The sequence below is a fragment of the Macrosteles quadrilineatus genome, unplaced genomic scaffold, assembly GCF_028750875.1.
Source record: "Macrosteles quadrilineatus isolate MER2022 unplaced genomic scaffold, UCM_ALF_1.0 Scaffold_9__3_contigs__length_116548681, whole genome shotgun sequence".
In the NCBI taxonomy this organism is placed as follows: Eukaryota; Metazoa; Arthropoda; class Insecta; order Hemiptera; family Cicadellidae; genus Macrosteles; species Macrosteles quadrilineatus.
In genome coordinates this window covers 68907304-68917480 of record NW_026542602.1, presented here as the reverse complement: position 1 = coordinate 68917480, position 10177 = coordinate 68907304, and positions in this window count along the sequence as shown.

The window sequence follows — 10177 nt, the reverse complement described above, 5'->3', positions numbered from 1 at the left end:
TTCCATACTAGTATATATTGTAGAAGACCATGTAAAAGTCGAATAAGTGTAATAATTTGTATTTATTATGGCAAAAGTGTGATAAAAACACTTTACCAAGATTGCTGATTTGCCAACATTGTGCTGATAATAATTTGAAATCAATGTTAATATTTTTATTTATATTTATATTTGACTTTTAACTATCAAATTATTTACTCCAAGATAAAAGTAAACTTTTAAATATAACAAAATCACTAGCATATTTTTTGGGTATCCTATACCAAAGAGAATATGTTTTTTGACAATTTACATGAATTCTAAAAGGGGTTATCATTAAAAACTTATCACCACCTAACTTCAATCTGTTGTTCTTAAATACTTAAGAAGCTTTTGCTGAACATGGTACAACTCATCGTTATGTGGATAGCGAGGTCGTTGCATCCTTAATCGATCTCTACTAGAAGCCTAATGCTTTTATGGAGTTTATCGCATAGAACATTACTGGGCTAAAAAAGAGCCGTCAAAACATTCTACAATATTTTGTACTCTTTAAATGGCTCTTATAGTATGCTTACAACTTATAAAAATATCCCCGCCGCAGCAAACCTGCCGACTAAGCGAATTTCCATTTGTCTGAATTGATTTTCAGTTAAATATATTTTAGTAACATTAGGTTTAACGAGTACCTAGGTTTGCTGCTACAAGGAAACTAATAAAGTGTGTTTTTGAGTAAAATATTATGATAGCTTAGTAGAATATAAATAAATTTGCCAAGTTTGATCAAAATATATTCATAAACAAGCAAACTACAACATTTAACAATATTCTCCATAAGAATAACATGGGAATTAAAAATTTACAATTTTTTAAATTTTCTCCGTTACTAATAATCGAACAAAAATACTTTCATATACTAAATTATTTGTTTTCTTGAGCTCTTTAAAAAGGTCTAAAGAGAAATTGGGAAATTTTGTGTTTTGAGGGTCAAAAGTGAGAAAAACCAATTTTGACCCCATAAAACCCCCCGTAAAGCCCCGTTACCATGGTCCGATCGTGCTGGTTCGCGAACTCATTCAAGTTTATCCCGCTTTACACCTTTAAACCAAATTTCATCAAAATCGGACAAAAATTACTCAAGTTATTGCGTTCACGGACGTATATATATATATACTTAATAAACTTAGTACCCAAGTAAAATTATTTATTAAAATATTTACTGACTATAGTTTCGGCTCTAAGGTCATTTTCAAAGTAAACAAAAATCAAAATAAGACATGTAAATAAATAAATAACATATGATTTTATAAAACTTTTCTAACTTGTAACATAAAAGTTTTATAAAATCATATGTTATTTATTTATTTACATATCTTATTTTGATTTTTGTTAACTTTGAAAATGGCCTTAGAGCCGAAACTATAGTCAGTAAATATTTTAATAAATAATTTTACTTGGGTACTAAGTTTATTAATGTTTTATCTTTATTTATATATAGTAGCCCTATTTTTCTATTTTTCATATATATATAAGTCTCTATATGTATATATATACATATATAAACATTTGAACGAATAGTGTTTTTGGCCTCTGGGGACATCAAAATGAAAAAGTAAATCGGTACCGGGTCTAGGTCTTACCGTGCCACCTACGGTAATAGCTACTTCCCTATAGGGAAATTCGCTAAAATTGACAAATATAAAAAAGTTACAACTTATAAAAAAATCTTCGTTCGTCTTGATTGAAATTATATTCATAAATACATTTAGTACTTTTAGTTTATTTCAACACACCATGTCTAACAATAAAGAAAATGTTTTACAATTTTAATACAAAGTGATACTTTAACTGATACTTTATTAATGTAAATCTACGATATCATGTCTAAATTAAATATATTTAAAGTAGATAAAAAGACTAGTTGCTGCATTTTCATAAAAAATAATCTAAAAAATATTAAGTAAAAAAGGAAATTACCATATATTTATTTCTATAGTGAATATATTAGTAAACTGTTAATATAAGTTTAGACCTATATTACACATAAAAATTTATTACATAAATAATATTTAAAAATAATAATAAATAAATAAATAATAAATAAATAAATAATAAATAATAATATTTTTGGGAACTGTGAGCCTCAAGTTTTCAATAATATATGATAAATATAAAAATTGTAATATTTTTACATCCAATCCTGACTTTAAAACCTTTTCCCTTCCTTTTAACGACATTCCTATACACAACTCTCCATGTTTATGATTCAGTATGATTAGTTTTCGGAGCAGCTCACAGAATTTGATTTCACTTTGGTTCACAGGTAAATTAGGTTTTCGTCCGGTGTTGTGTATGATACTGTGTCTCAATTATGGAAACGTCCCTGTTGTATGATCAACAAAACAGGCTATATTCACCTCCAGAAATATTGGATATTTCCTTTGCACTGAAAACAGTTATAAACTATCAGGATAAAGAAATATTTAAAAACACAGAATATGTTAAGTCAAATTTGTAAAATGATCTTTTAAGTTTCTTTGTCGTTAAAATGGTAAAAAAAAATATTTTATCAATAATATTAAAAATGTTTTAGAGCTCAAAAAACTAATAATATAGTATATTGAAGCGTCGTTATGCGAGAAAATTCAAAAAAATTGTAAATTTAAAATCCCCATTTTATTCTTATGAATAATAAGTAAACTGTTGTAATTTGCTTTTTATGGATTTATTTTAATAGAATTTTGCAAATTTGTTTATTTCATACTAAGCCATCAACATTTCAATTAAAAACATAGTTACCTTATTAACTTCTCTGTAGCAGCAAACCTAAGTCATTCAAATTAATGTTATTTATATAGGAAACTAATGTGACAATTTTAAGGAAATATTTCAGTGGAAATCCAACCAGACAAATGGAAATTCGCTTAGTCTGCAGGTTTGCTGTGGCGGGGGTATTTAGTAATTACTTACTGATAATTATCTTGTGTTTATTTCTTATTCCAGCTATTTATCTGTTAGATAAATACGCATTTAGTGCGTAGGAATCAATAAGAATTACGCTGTTAAAACAGATATCTGTTTAGTAATTATCAAATACCATGTATTATTTTTGATATCTTTCCCTATTATATAAGGAATACACTTTTACTGAATGTAGCACTACAAAGACCTAGACCCGGAACCAACTTAACTTTTCATATTTATGTTCCTAGTAGCAAAAACCACTTTTCGTAAACCTTTTACATGTATAAACATGTTTATGTGTGTCCATGATTAATAATATAAAAAAATGTTGGTCTAATTTAGCATGAATGTGTATAGCAGGATAAACTTGATGGGTTTCACGAACCAGCGTGATTAAGTAACAGTAACAGGGTGTTATGGCGTTTACCATCTACAAAAAAAAATCATATACAAAAAAAATCTCTCTAGTTTATTTTTATTAAATCAAATAGCCTAAATCAAACATCATCACAACCTTAAATAAAGCTCACACGAAACTGTAACATGTCTGAAACATTTTATAACACTCCACCCAACACGTAGCAGACAGCTGAGTTGAAACCAATCATCAATCTAAGAATCCTTTCAGCTGATATTTGGCAGTCTTACAACCTTACAACTTCACATCCGGTGAGAGGCTCTAGTGTGAGATTAATTGTAGTATTTAAAACAGTTCTACGATTGGTCGACTCTGCCATATTTTAAATAAAACGTTCACCTCACTGCACAGAAAGCAAATAATATCTAGTCCATATTAAGTACGCAACGTTACTTCTATTTTTTTTTTTCTTTTGTGAATCTCTCTACCTATGAACGAAAATAGGCTACACAGAACACGTGGAAGCTATCCAATAAGGTTTGCCTGTTTTATTTTATGAAATGGTGTATCCGTTGAATGTATACCGTTAATTTGTTACCATTGTCTTAATCTAATATTAAAATGTGATAATATTTTAATTTGTATAGCGACTCTTTATTATATTAAGAGTTATAGGAAACCCCATTGTATAAATGTTATAAAGACTCGAGTTTTACAGGTCAAATGCAAACTACAATGCTATGGAACACCGCACTTTACAGCTTAATTAACTAGACTCAACTTGTCCGCTAAGGATTAGGCTAGTGTAAACCAATGTACTTACATGCTTGTAACAACAATCTATATTCTATATCCTCCTATATATCTGTATAATCGTAACCTGATAGCTTTGAATATTAATACAACATCCAATAGTCAATGCTGATAGTAACTTATGCACTTTAAAGAGCTATTTGAAAATTAAACCACGTGAAAACTCATTATTTATGGTTGTATTTCAAGTGAGCATCTTTACTTCCGAGATACAAGAAATTTTGTTCATATATTGTAATAGTATTATAGTCTCATAATTATATAAATTGCACACTTACAACATATATACTTTGAGCTGCAACGTCCACAGATGTATTCTTATCTCTTTAAGCCTAAACTTAAGTACTGAGAATAAGAATGTTCCTCCTTGTGTAGTGACGTGTTTAAAATTCACCGGTTTAAACAATGAACAAATTCGGTTTATTATGAAAATCGCAAAGAAACATTTGATTAGGTAATCTTACTAATATTATAAATGTGAAAGTTTGTGTGTTTGTTTGTTTGAAGTTCAATCACGCGTTAACTACTGGACGAATTGGGTTGAGATTTGGCATGATGATGGCTCACATTCCCGATTAACATATAGGCCTATTCTTATCTCAAAAATCCTTTCGGGCTCCGCCCCAGTGGCTCTGTAGTTCCCCTATGCTAACCTTATGAGTATTCATATTTAAAGAGAATTAAAGAATTTAGTCAGCTGTTTCAACTAAAAAAGTTGGTTCTATGATATGCAAAAGCATTAAAAAGTTAAAAGATTTACGAACAGGACTATATTTATTTTGCATTTATGAAAACAGCTAATTTGAACTAAGAAGCAAACAAAAAACTGTGATTCGCAATGATAACTCAACGTCTTGCGATTTTTTCATAATTTATTTTTCTCTATTGTTTAGGTGAAGTGGTTGAACAATATGTCTATGGTAGATGTGTAATACTATAGAATAGGTACTGTAAGTTTAAAGAAGCAACTTTTATCAAACTGTGTCCTCCCTCATTGCAAATGCAAAGCTTGAGTATAACTGCAAAAAACATTTTATACTTATATGCCAACCCCGTACGAAGGACGGGTACTCTGCTAGTATTTGTTATAAATTATGATTTACAAGTCAACATCCTTGTTTAACAAAGAGACAAGTTGTTTTACTGCTAATTAACTAAACAATGTGCGTTGTGTATCTATCACCGATATAATAATGTCAGCGTATCTCCAATTGCTTGCGTACACTGTTTAATGCAAGCATATGTTTGAGCTGTGTATTTAAGTAAATTTATCAATTTTATTGTTATTATTTTAACTTAGGTATTATTATCAAGTCATATTAGTATAAGCACAAAAAATAAAGTATAAAACATATACACATTTGTTTAAGAAGACGTAATAAACCATTATAATGTGTTTCAGGCAGAGTGATAACTTTTAGACTCTTCCATAGGTACATTGAAATATGATTTAAGATGATCGATTCGAATACTATGTGGAAAAGAATAAAAATTATTAAAATATGAATTTTAAAATTGCTATTGCATTTACTAAATCAATGGATCTCTTATAAGTTCAGAAAATAAACAAGTTTTTCACCTCAAATGTATCCACAAATTTGTTTTTCTAGTAAATTCTGTGACACAAATCTAATCCAACTAAACAGTTGCTACAGTGTTTGCGGTTACACAACACAAAGATCAATCTGATCACCTTGTTAATGCTTTTAGTCACGTGGTTGACATTTGTTTGTCCTTGTTAGTGGTGAATTCAAATTCAAATCGAATGAATTTATGATGAATGGATTAAGAAGAAAATAACCATAACGTATAATTAGTAAATTGTGTTTCACTGTAAATATTTTACACTATTTTGCTAATTCACTTGACTACAATTCAATTTGTAGGCTAATTGTGATATTTTGAGATCTTGTCCCGTTAAAAACATCCAAATCAAAATTTTACAAAAATACGAAGCTGGTATAATTAAGGTGTAATAATTTGTAGTTCCATCGAAAAATTAAATAAACAAGGTATTATGATAGAGAGTGAAAGTTTGTTAAGTGAGACTGAGTATCGTGGAGAGTTTTTGAGACTTTTTAATTAAATTGTTAAGTAATTATTTCACTTCAAATTCTCTTCAGATTTGGATGAGTTGTGCCCCGGTCACTAATAATTAGAAACGTATTTAATAAAATAAAATAAATTGAAACATAATTCATAGATTATTATTTGGTGTATTATATTAGTAATAAAACGTGATATTCAAGTAAACCCTCTCGTTGAACAAAAGCTACAAGTTGTTTGACATCAGCCAATTAACTAAACAATGTGTGTTGTGTATCTACCACCGATATAATCTAGCTACTGTCCCTATAATCATTTTGTATTCAGCCTTTACCATAAATATTCAAAATAAACTCATAATATAATTCATATAAACCCCTTTAAAAGGCTACAAGATGCACGTGTAGTAACAATTTTCATAATATTTTACATTTGAAGTAAAATTAAAGCAGCTTAGAATGTTTAAATTTTAACAATATGAAATATGTTGTCTGATTATTAAATTTTTTTTTCATTTCTATTTGGAGTGTAATTTGTTCTGCAGTAAGTTAAATCTATCGCCCAGGGTATTGTAATTCTTATTTTATGGTGCTGTAAAATCGAAACGTTGTAAAGAAGGTTTAATTTGATCGTAAAATCGGTCTTTTGAAGCAATAACTGAATCTTTAAAAGCAACGATTCTTTCAATCATTTCGTAAAATGTTTGTACATTTAATTTATTGGCAAATACTTACTAAACCCCCTACTATGACTGCCTGTAAGGCAATTTTCTACGTATAGAACAGATCTAATCAATATATTATTTTTAATTCAATTTCGAATTCTATCTATATAATATTTATAAAAATGTATGAGTGAACAAATATTTTACAAGGGTTAAGTTCAATAAGCCCTCATTTAAAGAAAAAAATATTCTTTGGGGTTTGGCAACATTTTTGTTTAAACAAAAATTAATCATTGTAAAACAATCGTTAAAGTAAATTGCATCTGCTGCTGTACTATGCCCTATATTAAGGTATGCAATCTTCACACTATAAAGGTTTTCTTAAGTGAACTGTAAACAAATAAAATTGTTATCATGCACATATATTCCCATTCTATAATTTATCCACTTTCCAAATGTTTTAGTAAAAAGAAAACTAAATAAAAACAGGCAGACGAAATTTTGTTGATTCCTTGTCGCAATGTAGACAAGTTATTTTAATAACTTATTATTAATTACGGTTAATGTTATAAGCCAACCACAAGACACACAACAAGCTGTAAATTAAACACTTTCAATATTATTTTAACAAGCTGTAAATTAAACACTTTCAATATTATTTTAATTTGACACGTAATATTATTATAGTCTAAAGGAAGTTCTAAAATAAGATAAACATAAGTTTTAGAAGAGAAGACTGATACACTCCATCTGATACAACTGTTTCCTTCCATTATTTGGTGTAATTTATATGAAGCGCCAGATAAATCTTAGTTCTTATCTTTTTTGCACAATATAAGTACCATAAAACATTTACTGGCCATTAAGATAAGAATTTATGAACATTTTATGAATTCTCATATTACCTGACATTGAAACAAATATTATGTTCACTTAAAATAAATTTATCATAACTAATATATAATACACATAGACAAATATAAAATTATATACTACCTTATAAATATATAGGAATAGCAGATAATTTCAATAATCTATCTATACTATACTATTATAAAGAAGAGGTGGTGTCTGTGTGTGTGTGTGTGTGTTTGTATGAGCTAATCTCAAAAACTACTGAACCTATTGGGCTCAAATTGCACACACATGAAGTTACAGTTCCGAGGATACATATAGAACTATTCCCGCTTCAATATTGTCCTAGGGCTATGCCCCGTGGGCTTTCAAAAATCGGAGGTGAGAGATTTCAAAGTAAATTTTGATTGATGGTATCCATGACAACAAAGAACAAACCTACAAAGTTTAAAAATGTAAACAAGCAGTACTAACTGTCAAATTAATTTTGATTTCACAATTCCATACAGCTGGTTCAAACATTCATTTAAATACTGCATGAATGTTAGAACAGAGAGGGTAAGGATCATATTTAAAATAATTATGTCACTATCCTTAATGTAAACATTATTTATCATTACTTAAATGGAGCTGTCAAACCATACGCTAATGTCACTTTATACTTACATGCCAACCCCGTACGAAGGACGGGTACTCTGCTAGTTTAATATAAAACAATACTCTGCAGTAGTTTTTCCACGAAACAGACAGTTCCTGCATCGTAGTTAGTGAATGTGTGTCAATGTCAGTCAAAGTATTGTGGCCATTCTTGGACACACTGGTTTTTGTACAAAAAGGCTCCTCCTCTGGGTATATGGTGCACGTTAAAAATATATAAATTTCATTTAAGAGATAACTTTACCCAAAACCATACGCTATATGATTACTTGTTGGTTGAATCATTTGTTCGATGACAATTCAAATAAAATTTTACATATTAAACCCAAACTCAAATTGAGTGAATGCTTGCTCCGAACGCCTGACTTGACATATTTTCATTGAAAGTCTTAAAAAGTGTAAGAAAATAAATTTGAATGCCTAAAGTGTAAAACAAAAATTAAAAATTAGTGAATAAGTTAGACTTAAAAACCAAACTTTTCAAATTTGTACTAATATCAGAAATCAGAAAATCTTTAATATTTAATATTAATGTTTATCCTCAGCCTAATGTATAGTTTAAGAAAGATGTACAAATTGATTACCTACACAGGTTAAAGCTATGTTACTAGTAAATAATAATCTTGCTTGAATGTGTAAACGTATTTCTTTTTTTAATGTTTACTCTTTTCCACAAGATGATAAGAATATGAAACAAGAAAAAAGAATAAGGATATAACAGATAGGAGTTCCTAGTGGTGTAAGAACTTTCCCTAAAATATACATCAGAGATATAAAAACGTTGAGTTTGACATAGGACGTTGCATTAAGGCCATAACTTGTATTTTACATTTCCCTTTTCTTCTCAGAGACAAATCGTCACAAGTATGAATGTAAAACGTGTATATTTTCCAGATTCTTTCACATTTAACATATGATGCATAACACAAGATTACTTTTGATTACCTTGCATTACACAACCATCAAAAATAAAGCAAATTATGAGTAGTTATGATAGGAGATGATTTTATGGAGAATTGTAATGTATTTGAAAATTTTCATAGTAGTACCACTACTATGACCAGTAGTAGTACTACTAGTACTACTAGTACTACTACTACTACTAGTACTACTAGTAGTAGTTATGATAGGAGATGATTTTATGGAGAATTGTAATGTATTTGAAAATTTTCATTTATATGTGAGTGTGATGGTAATTTTGAGTAATTTTACACAAACTTCACACACATTTCACACAACTATCATCCTATCATAACTACTATTATGACACATAATTCTGCGTTAGATAGTATTCCAAACTAAAGGTTTATCTAGACATTTTCTATGTAATTTTATAGTTAGTTAAATGACCATAGAAGATAACCTGTGTATAAAACATTTATAACTAAATCATTGCTGGATTGAAGTATAAGATATGCTTTTTTTGTTGCATTTCTTGCAGACGTAATAGATACTTCACTCAAATGTTTGACATTTGATTACTTGAAAAATATATATAGAAAATCGGCCCTCACTTAAATCTTCATAACAAATGTTACCCAAAACAGTTAAAAGTTTCATTCATGGACACAAAATTTTAAATATTATTTTTCTTACTATCTTGTTACCTGAAACAAATAGTTTTTAATGCAATTAAGGACAATCATGCAAATTTATCTTGAACACTATAGATAATTAAGTAAATGTAAAAACAGGTTAAAGAATGGTTAAAGTAAAAATCGATGCACTATATCCTTTTGCTTTTCTTGAGAGTGTTTTTAAGTATATTCCTATGGTAAACTGAAATAGATCAATGCAAATGTTTCAATCAAACTGTTTATAGCTTGTCTTGATTAGACAAA